Source organism: Grammomys surdaster, unplaced genomic scaffold (assembly GCF_004785775.1).
Source record: "Grammomys surdaster isolate TR1022 unplaced genomic scaffold, NIH_TR_1.0 62, whole genome shotgun sequence".
NCBI classification, from domain to species: Eukaryota; Metazoa; Chordata; class Mammalia; order Rodentia; family Muridae; genus Grammomys; species Grammomys surdaster.
In genome coordinates, this window is record NW_021604564.1 from 25,721,885 (window position 1) to 25,732,520 (window position 10,636).

Here is a 10,636-nt window from a genome sequence, read left to right on the forward strand (position 1 = left end):
ATGAGGTAAAGCCTGGGATCGTATGCGTGTGTTTGACAGTCAATGGGTAGAACTGAAATGAATAATTACAGGAGAATGGAGGTACCTTATTCTGTAATCATAAGCCAGGTACCTAGGGCTCCTCTAAGATACTAACGCATTTGCTATATGAGCGTTCCTTCCAGCATCAACCTTTTTCTCATACTATTCTGCTCATAGAAATATAAAAAGAGTATAGATATAGCAGTTTTTCCCTCACATTTAATCCACATACTAACAACTTTGGAAAATTAAGTAACAAATTCATTAAGTAATCAAATTTATTACCCTACCTTACAATCTGACTAACTTGATAATTGGCAAAATTTGTGTAGGTAGTTTTTATTTGGGACTGGTTTTAATTGGTGGTTATAAAAATTATGAAAATAATGTGTGAGATTTTCTGCTGACTTGGAATAGGTAATTAGTATTCTCAGCCTGGAAGAAAGCGGCAGTAAGTTTCCCACATTAGAAAAATATATAGTTTTAAATTTACTTCTCCTTTTATTATGTGTGTGGCAGGGCATGCTCTTTCCTTCCACTATGTGGGTCCTGAGGATTGAACTCAGGTCATTAGTTAAGTGCTATTACCTGCTGAGCCATTTTGATGGCCCAAGGACTGCACATCTAAAGATAGAATTTTTAAGATCCAGCGGTGTTGCTGTCAAAGAACTGGGTCAGATCAGGGGGAGATAGGACATGAACTCCAATAATGCTTGTCCCTTCATGCCGAGGCTGGACTCCAGGAAAGAAGAATGAGGGAGAAAAGAAAGAAAAATTTCCTCAGTAGAAACAGATGGACCTAGGCCTTCTTTAACCTGATATGCCAAGACAGGTTGATATTTATGGGAGGCCTCTCCTTCTCTGAGGAGAAAGGGGGTTGCGTAAGAATAAGAGGGAGGGACTGGGAGGAGAGGAGGGAGAGGAAACTGCTATTGGGATTTAAAGTAAACACATTAATTAATTAAGGAAAACAAAGAAAGAAAGAAATAAAGAAAGAGAGAGAGAGAGAGAGAGAGAGAAAGGGAGGGAGGGAGGGAGGGAAGGAAGGAAGGAAGGAAGGAAGGAAAGAAAAAAAGAAAGAAAGAAAGAAAGAAAGGAAGGAAGAAAGAAAGATCCCTTGGGCATATTTTTCTGTCATCTGGTTCTCTTTGTCCCCAAGATATTTGCACCTCTACTTCAATGCCATACATACAACAAACAATTTTGGAATCTATATAAAATCTAGAATGAGACATATACATATACCATTTGCCTGAGACTGGCTTAATTCACTTAATATGACTATCTTCAATTGTGTTCAATTTCCTGCAAATGACATGACATTATTCTATATAGATGAAAAAGTTTCTGCTGTGTATGTACCCTTCTCATGCCTTTGCCAGAGCTTAGCTTTCCAAGAGGCAGACATAGAGGCAGGCATAGTGCTGAAGGTCCTGGCAAAAGCCTCTGGTGACCTGGGAGGAAATGAAGGAGTCAAGACTGGGCAAAGGAAGAATCACATGGTGACACAGTTCCTGCAGTTGGGAGTAGCCCTGCAGAGTAGCTGCATGTCCACCAGGCAAGCCTTGCAAACAGTAGAGTGCCTGCTCAGCCTGAAACTCCAGCTCCCAAGACACAGGAGTAGAAAGCTGAAAACAAGCGAACAAACAAACAAACAAACAAACAAACAAACAAACCCATATCCATAGTGCTTTCTGGTGTCTATGGTTAAATGCTCCCATGTTGGCTGTTTTCAAACTACTCCACTAAACAGTCATGAAGACATCCTGCTTTTGTGAAGGGTAGGTCCATGTTGGCTATGACATCTTAGTAATATAAATGGGATTAACCAGACTGACTTCTTTCATATAAAGAAATGCTATCTATATGTATGTATATGTATGTATACATGTAATACACACACATGTCCAATGTAGGTGAATATATATATACATATACATATATATTCATAATAACTAGTTTTAAATTCCAACTCAATGCAAGTAAATCACAGACACACACACACACACACACACACACACACAGAGAGAGAGAGAGAGAGAGAGAGAGAGAGAGAGAGAGAGAGTCATTTACATTCCACAGTATCCCAACAGCCTCTTCTGATTTGGCAGCCTCAGCTCTGAACCAACAACAACATCTGCTGGCAATTTATTCTCTATTATCTCCTACCTACGACTTAACCTACTGGATCAAACAATTCTATATTCACAGCTCCCCATCCACCTGTAAGTCAGAGTGCTCACTTGTCAAAATTTAAATGTAGCTTTAGAAATTTTTTTCACTGAAATGTCTTTATAAAAGTTTCAAATAGATAATAGTATCATTTATTCTAAACCACCCCTGCCTTCAGTCAATTTATAATTTATTTCACTATGATTTCAGCTTGATTGACTTGCTGATGGCTTATGGAGAGCAAACAGAGTAAACGATTGTTGCCTTAAAAAGAGGAGTTCTGAGTAATGGTGTATGCTGATGATGTTTTAATTCTACAGGAACTCCTGGAGATTGCTTACCTTGGAGCATCCTTTTTCTCTCCTTCATGTGCTAGGATTGTACCATGTTTTCGGTCTGGGACTATATTACCTTCAATTCCTCAGTGAACAAGTAAAGATATAGTCCCAGACTGAAAACATGGTACAATCTCTCACATTTTTGTCTTTAGGCTAGGAATAAACCAAGTACTTTGAATATAAAGTATGTACTGTGAACACACACTCTTTATTAAATGGGATTGTAAGACAGTGGCGATAGAAGGGTCAGGACAGGGCCTGGAAACCAGGAGGATAAGAATGGCAGGTGTTCACACTCTTTGCACACTCTTGTACTGAGGTGCAAGCCAATTCTCTGGCGGAGTTTTCACCTGTTGACTTCTGTAGATTGTCACCTGCAAATTAGTTCCTTTATTTGGGGGAATGACTCCCTGGGACTGCCCTACATTAGATAAAGTAAGTCTCAAACTCCCTAAGATCAGGTGGAGAAAGAGAATGTATGTTGATTATGGCAAAGGCTAAGCTGTTAAAATAAAGGGGAACAGAAATAAAATAGCCAAAGACAACCTGTTCTTCTGCCAATGCATAGCAGGGAGTCAGGGAGGTGTGTTCATGAACAGTGATGGATGATGATTGTAACCCAGGCTGGGATCTGGGATTCTAACAGAGTCATGTTTTACTACCTGGGAGGGGAACATTCAGATCAAAAGACTTTTTTATATCCAAGTGACCATGACATTTTAAACTGCAAAACTACTTCTAACTTCTCCATGCTGGCGATTTGTCTGGTTTGAACTTGTTTGTACTTGATTTGGATGCACCACACCATCAGTCTCTCTGAGTTACCATATGTATCAGCCTCATTGTGTCTGGAAGACACTATGTCCCACCCATAACCAAGAAGATATTTGCAATTGATTCCTGCTGGGAGAGGGACAATCAGTTTTCTCCAGTGGAAGGACACTGGGCAGATCAAACACACATTAGGGCAGACCTCATGCCAGGAGTAGCTGGCTAACACAAAATTGACTCCACGATTTTTCTGTAAGCTTTTTATTTTGTTTTGTTTTGGTATTTGTCCTTTGTTGTTTTTGTTTGTTTGACTTGTGTTTTTGTTTTATGCTTTCCGGTTTTTTTTCCTCTCTTTTTGAGGCAGAGAAACACACACAAAATTGATAGGTAGGGCTGTGGGAAGGATCTTGGAAGAGTTGGGAGCAGGGAAAGAATATGGTCAATATTTATATGTAAAATTTTAAAAATAAAAATTAAAAACAATGACTTCTAACTTATTTCCCACTGGAATCTAGATAATATTACTTTGAATAACTATGAAATCTGAGAGGGCAGATTTGGGTACAACTCTCTGCCTGGTACTACTTCATCCACTTAAGTACACACACACACACACACACACACACACACACACACACACTCTTACTTCTTCTTCTCATATTGCAAAGAAGACAACTCAGAGACCACACACCTTACTCTATCAGGTCTAGCCATAAGGAGACAGGACAGTGGCTCTCCACGGTATGTCTGCACCCATTTATTCACAGTCTGATGACCAGAAAATGGTAGACAAATTACCAGCATGCTTGTAGACAACAACAAGAAACAAGCAAACATTCTAAACAATGGCCACAGAAACAGCCTCCACTCTCCCTGTATTATAAAACTCTCATTCAGAGAGGAGAAAAAGTGGACACATAGTAGCCTGTGGTTGTTACCATGACTATTGCAGGAGGAAATTGTTTATACTTAGTCTAGCAGGATCTTTTGTAAAAGTGTCAAGTGTTCGGTTTTCTCTACTAGAAGCAGGTCATGCAAAGTACAGGTTTTGCTTTCTACTTCTAGCTGAAACAGGCCTGAGAACGATTTGAAGCTTACCAGACTTGTGATTTCTTAGGTAATGTAATTCCCAGAGAAATGAGCCTTCAGTCTACCTCTCTGTTTATGAAGAGGTTAGATATCAAGAAGTAGACTGTTATTAAAAATATTGTAAGCAAAACATGTATTTAATATGCATAAATCTGCTAAACATAAAAAGTTGGTGATGTGGTATCTTGAAGGTTTTACCTTATGATGCTCTGGGTGACAGGGAGCTATGCACCCTCCCCCCACCTCTGCCCCACATCAAGAGAGAGAATTATGCTATACTTCACCATATAGATCAACATTCAAAGTCCACAATACTGAAGTTCAGTTTCTACAGAGTGTGGATTATTTCTACACCTGTACAACTGAAAAAATTGTATGTCAAAACTATCATAAGTCAGAGATTTTTGTGTTTGTTTTCAGTTGTTTCTATTGACATTACATAATTTTTTGACCGGTTCCTATGCCTGCTGATTCTCTTGAGTGGAATATAATTCTCTGTAACTGATTTCTGTCTGGATACATGGCATACCAGGAAACCTTTCTGAAAAGTGTTCAGGTGAGGCTCCAGGTAACAGACTCACGTTCTGCTATTTTTGGATATAGACTCAACTGTTTTTCCAACTGTGTGAGGCCCTAGATTTCTGTGGTCTCAAGTGATTTAAGTTTCTGACTACAGGCAAGTGATCTCATTCAGCTGGTTTATAACTCCAAGTCTGCATTTAGACTGGCAGTTCTTGCCAGAGTTCCTTTCTTATGGATCTGGTTAACAGTGGTAAGGAGCAATAATCCCTAAATTTATCTTTTCCACTGTTTCCTCCAGAGCCAAAATTCTTCAGTGAGAGCTCCATCAGATGTTCATCCTCAACACAGCAAGGCGTTCTGCAGCTTAACAGACACTCTCTACTTCCTTCCTAGGTACCTCTTGATTTCTGAAAGAAATCTGAAAAGTATTTTTGGTTTAGTTGTACTATCTCACTTCCCAGGATTAAATTCTGTATTTTTACTATAATCTGACACATTACTGAATTTATTCCATGCTATCGCCAATGTATAAGACAGGCCAAGGTTAACATCATACTGCTTTAACAAATATATCTCAAAACAAAACATTCCATGCGAGGGATGCAAGGTGTATTTGATTTGGAAATCAAAAGCCCCAAGTGGAGTTTTGCTCAGTAAAGTCATTGATGGATTAGATCTTTCCAGTTTGTTCTAACTGTCATAAACTGTATTTCTAATGGAAGAGAGGGAGACTTTTTCAGGGAACAATACTAGTTGATCACAGCTTCCTAGCAAGTAGGTCTGAATATTTTAAATGTGTTCATTTGACATCTTATAAGCCCTTGTGCTATGATTTACAATGAGATCCACTTACTTTTACAAACAATAAGAATTGTAAACAAGAGCTAGAGCAATGGCTCAGCATTAAGAGAACTTTCTGTTCTTGAAGAGCATGCCTGCTCAGTTCCCAGCACCCATATGGCAGCTCATGACTACCTATAACTCCAGGGCATGCAATACCCTGCACTTCACAAACATTAGGCAAACATGTGGCATACATACATACATACATACATACATGAATGCATACATACATACATATATGCAGCATGTTAAACATACAAATAAAATAACTAAATATATCTTTAAAAAAATCTTAAGCCATTCTCCACTAATGTATTCATACAGAAATAATAAGATCACCTGTTGTTTTTCAGTGAAAGATGGTTTAGCCTCCTTGTGGGAAACCTAGCCATGTGTGGGGGTGTTCCTCAGTAGCAGGTGGTTTAGCTTCCTTTCAGGGTATTGACCACATGCAAGAATGTTTCTCAATGGAAGATGGACTAGTTTCCTTGGGAGTAATTGGCCAAATGATAAATTATGCTGAGTGTTTGAAATATCTGGTACAGTGGTCTGAGCATTTTTGTCTCCCACAGACATAAGTTGAAACCTTACTGCCAGTGTTATATGAAGCAATGCAGAATAAAAGAACTGAAGAGAGAATGATACCAGAGTCTGACCTCAATGGATAATACTGTGTTTATTGAGCACACAGAAGGGAGCAGCCTCTCTCTTGCAGGGAACGCAAGGTCTGTGCAAAGGAAGGTCTGGTGGGATGCTATTGACTGAATTGAGCAATAATAGCAAGACAGTCTCAATAGCTGAACTCCTGGTTTTCTGTGGTGGAGGATGTGATTAGTTGTGGGACTGTGATAGGATGGGTTGGGTTTTGGTTGAAAAACCAAATAGCCCAGAGATCCAACAGGTGTGCATGCCTGTGAGGGATGGGCATCTATTCTGCCATGCTCCCAGAGTCCAGGCTTCTGACACGTGGTGTAGACCTCCATTGACCCACACTTTTCAGGCACGTAGGGCAATGCTCCTACCAACCCCTCCACAGGTAGAGGGCATGACTAGAGGCCTCAGTCTCAAGAGATTTATATACTAATGAGATACCAGAAGGCTAGAGGGCATAGCCAATTAAGCATTCTTTCCAAGACTCTCCCCCCTTCTTCCTCCCTATTTAACTCAGGTCTGCCCTGAGTTTCAGGGGGATGCATCCAGATCCAACCACCATCTGCCATGAAAATAAAGCGTTGGGAACCCACAGACTTTCATGTGTCTTCTGGGCCCACTGTAGGGTACCATGGAGAAGGCCTTTAAGCCCCCCTGCACCCCCCCCCCCCCGCTGTAGCTGCAGCTGCTTAATCTCTTGCTTGGAGAGCTTCTCTGTGTTCCACCACGGGAGCCCGCCTCTCAGGCAAGTGAACCACCAAGTCAAGCAAGCCGCCAAGCCAAGCGAGTATACTGTAACCAAGTCTCTTCCAGAAGTGGTTGGGGCTCCCCCCCCACTTCTCTTGGCTTGCTGGTTGGTCTTGCATGCTCACATGCCCCTTGTCTCCATTCCACAGCAGCCTCCCAGCAACATCTGGGCACCCTGGAATGGCGGCCCCGGCCTCTGGGCCCACTTAAGAACCCTGCCCCCCCATGCCCCTGTGGTCTCCAGGCTGAGTTTGCTCCCCACCCGGGGCGTCAGCCCTGAACACACTCCTGCTGCTCAGAGTCATGGTCCCAGCTTACTGGGGGCGGCAGACACGCGGGAATCACAACAGCCCAACAAGATTCAAGAACCCACGTGTGTGTGTGACCACGTGCCGAGCTAATCATTCTCTGCAATTAGTTATAAAGACAGATCACCAATTAATCAGATATACCCGGAGAAGCACTCCTCCATGTGAGAACTGAGCATGTGTCCACTCTGCACTATGAAGCAGAATATTACCAATTGTCAGATCTACCAGCACTTTGACTTTGGCCTTCCCAGTCTTTAGAACTGAGCAGTAAAATTCTGCTATGTCTAAACTATCTAATATACAAATTTTGTTATAGCAACGTGAATAAACTAATATATCTGGAGATTTCTACTATCATTCAGTATTCAAGAGGTGCAGACCATGGCTTCACAGTTAAGTGCTGGTTCTCTCAGATATGTGAAAAATTAGGTTTCCTAATCAAAGCTCTTACTTTCAGATCATGGATGTCTGATATGAAACTAGACTATAGTTTTTCTGGCTACATGTTAAGCTCACTTTCTAGGAGATAGTCGTAATAGAAATTGTACTTTTAAAAAGACTGTGCTCTTCCTCACCCCTGTTCTATAGCAGTATCTACTTGTATAATTCTCTACTCTCCTATCATATTTGAAAAAAACCCACATGAGACATTCGCTCTCTCTCTCTCTCTCTGTCTCTGTCTCTCTCTCTCTCTCTCTCTCTCTCTCTCTCTGCATATGTAAAAGAAATACAAGGTAAATATAGATCATGGTTATAAAGCAGTAAAGACAATTTTGGAATGAGGTTGCAGAATCAATCCTATTTTTTCCTTTGTGTCTGTGTAAATGGTGGTATGCTTTACTCTATGAAATAAAAATATTCAGGAGTGAAGTTAGAGGCAATGAATAGGAGAGACTGAACTTAAGACAGTGACCAGAGGCCTTTATGTTGAGTGCCACAATGGAGGCTTGGTGGTTTGAGCCTGGGACTGAGGCACTGAGAACAAAGAGAGCAAGAGTAATGAAAGCCCCTTCAGGTACATAGGAAGAACAACAGTATTATCCAACCAGACCCCCCAAAGCTCCCAGGGACTAAACTACCAACCAGTGAGTACACATGGGGTCACCCATGGCTCCAGCTGTGTATGTGGCAGAGGATGGCTTATCTGGCATTAATGGGAGGGGAGCCCCTTGGTCCTGTGAAGGCCTGATGACCCAGCATAGGGGAATGCTAGGGTGCTGAGGAAGAAGTGGGTGGGCGGGTAGGGGAGCACTCTCATAGAGGCAGGGGGTAGCATGTAGGGGGTAAGGGTAGGGGGTTTGTGGAAGGCAAACTGGGAAGGAGGATGACATTTCAAATGTCAATAAATAAAATAACCAATAAAAAGAGGGGGAAAGAGTACTCAGATAAATAAGTCTTCAGGAGCCAGGGCAGATTCAAGAGAAGTGCAGGTATTTACCAGGGTAGGTGATCAGGACATAGAGCAGAGAGGTTTGTATACATAACCCAGTGAGGCTCAATCTGACTTACCTTTTTATTTGCAAATAATAATAATAATAAAAAAACCCACTAGTGACAGCAAAACAAAGAAGCAAAACACAGTAGTAATTAATAAATTCCCTCAAACAGATTGCCGGGGAGAGGGATCATAGTGCCAGGAAGGGCGCATTTTGTAAGGAAATGGCAACGTCATCCTGACAGGAGTTCCCAGGAGACAGATGTAAGGGCAAATTCTGACATTTGTTTGAGCCTGTAAAATGTGCTCAAGGACTTCCAGTGGCAGGTCCAATACTGTTTCTGTGGAGGGACAGTGAACCATTGGGCTTAAAATTTTTGTGTCCTTCCCTTCTGCACACTGCTTACATAGTGAAAATAGATCTTTTAAAAATTAGGATGACTATTCTGGGAGAAGAAAATATAAGTCTAAATATATTATGAGCACATACTCAAATAGGAGTAGAGACAAAACTATGGAAGAAGTAACAATTAAAGGACTGCCAGGGAAGAGGGGAAGAGGGGACACTGAAGCGTTCGGTTCCATAGGTGCCTGAGCTGTTTATTATTATGTGGACCTTGCATGAAGGGGTGAGAATCTGGGAAGTTAGTGTAAGAGGATAGCTTGCTTGCTCCTTTTAGTCAACAGCTGTCAGGCTCCAGAGTTCCTGAGTTTCCCTAAATGTTCTGATTTTAAACATTTGAGAGAAACATGTAACTTACGTGTATCCTTAAAAGCCCACTCCATCTTTTCTGCTGTATATGCGGCTTACTGCCTTTATAAAGTCTGCTATTAGCTTCAAAAGACATCTGTGCTGGTGTTACCCACTTCTTTTCTCAGAATGGTAGCACAAGTAAACCCTGTCTAACTTCTACCCTTCTTTTGGCCATTGCCCCCTCTCATCTCCGGCACATACAATTATAATCTCCTCTCTTTTTATTACCATACCTTCAGCTTAGCAACTTACTTAGTGTTCGTGCTTGAACAATGAGCTGGCTAGCTATTCACTGACTGCTTATCAAACTTCATTAGTTTGTATTGTGTAGTCTGGAGTTCAAGACCTTGGAGGAAGTAGGATCTAACATAGTCATTGAAAGAATACATTTTTCTTCTACCTTCCCTTTTTGAAATCTTTCGTTCCAGGGATATCATATCCTGTGAACTCATTGCAGACACAGTGGCAATGGTGTTATTGGGGCCACAATCACAGCCACTCTTGTGTCCTTTGTGAAAAATCTGATTGCCTCATCCAGAAGTCTGCCTCCCTTTGACTGGATTGTAACAGTTCACTGTGACAAGTGATATGTACAGCTAGAGACAGAGAAGCAAGAGGGAGGCTCCTGGGTGGTGAGAGCTTGCCTTAGCAAGCATCTCCTTTGCAGACTGTGAATGGACTGTAGGGTTAGTGCTGGAGAAGCCCGTGAGGACAGACCTAACGCTGGGGCCTGTGTCTCCTGGCTCCCCTCATCATGCCTCACATGTCCATGCTATCTGCAGCAGACTGCACAGTCTATCCAAGTATTTGTTCCATAAATGGACACATCAAAGGGTGTTTGATTCTTTACACTCTAAATAACACTGTCACTCCTAGCAGGAAATATTGCCACCACACAATTTTAACCAAGAACAACAACCCTGATTTCCTTTTCTTCCCTCCCCTCCCTTCCCCTCCCCCTCCCCTCCCCTCCCCCTCCCCT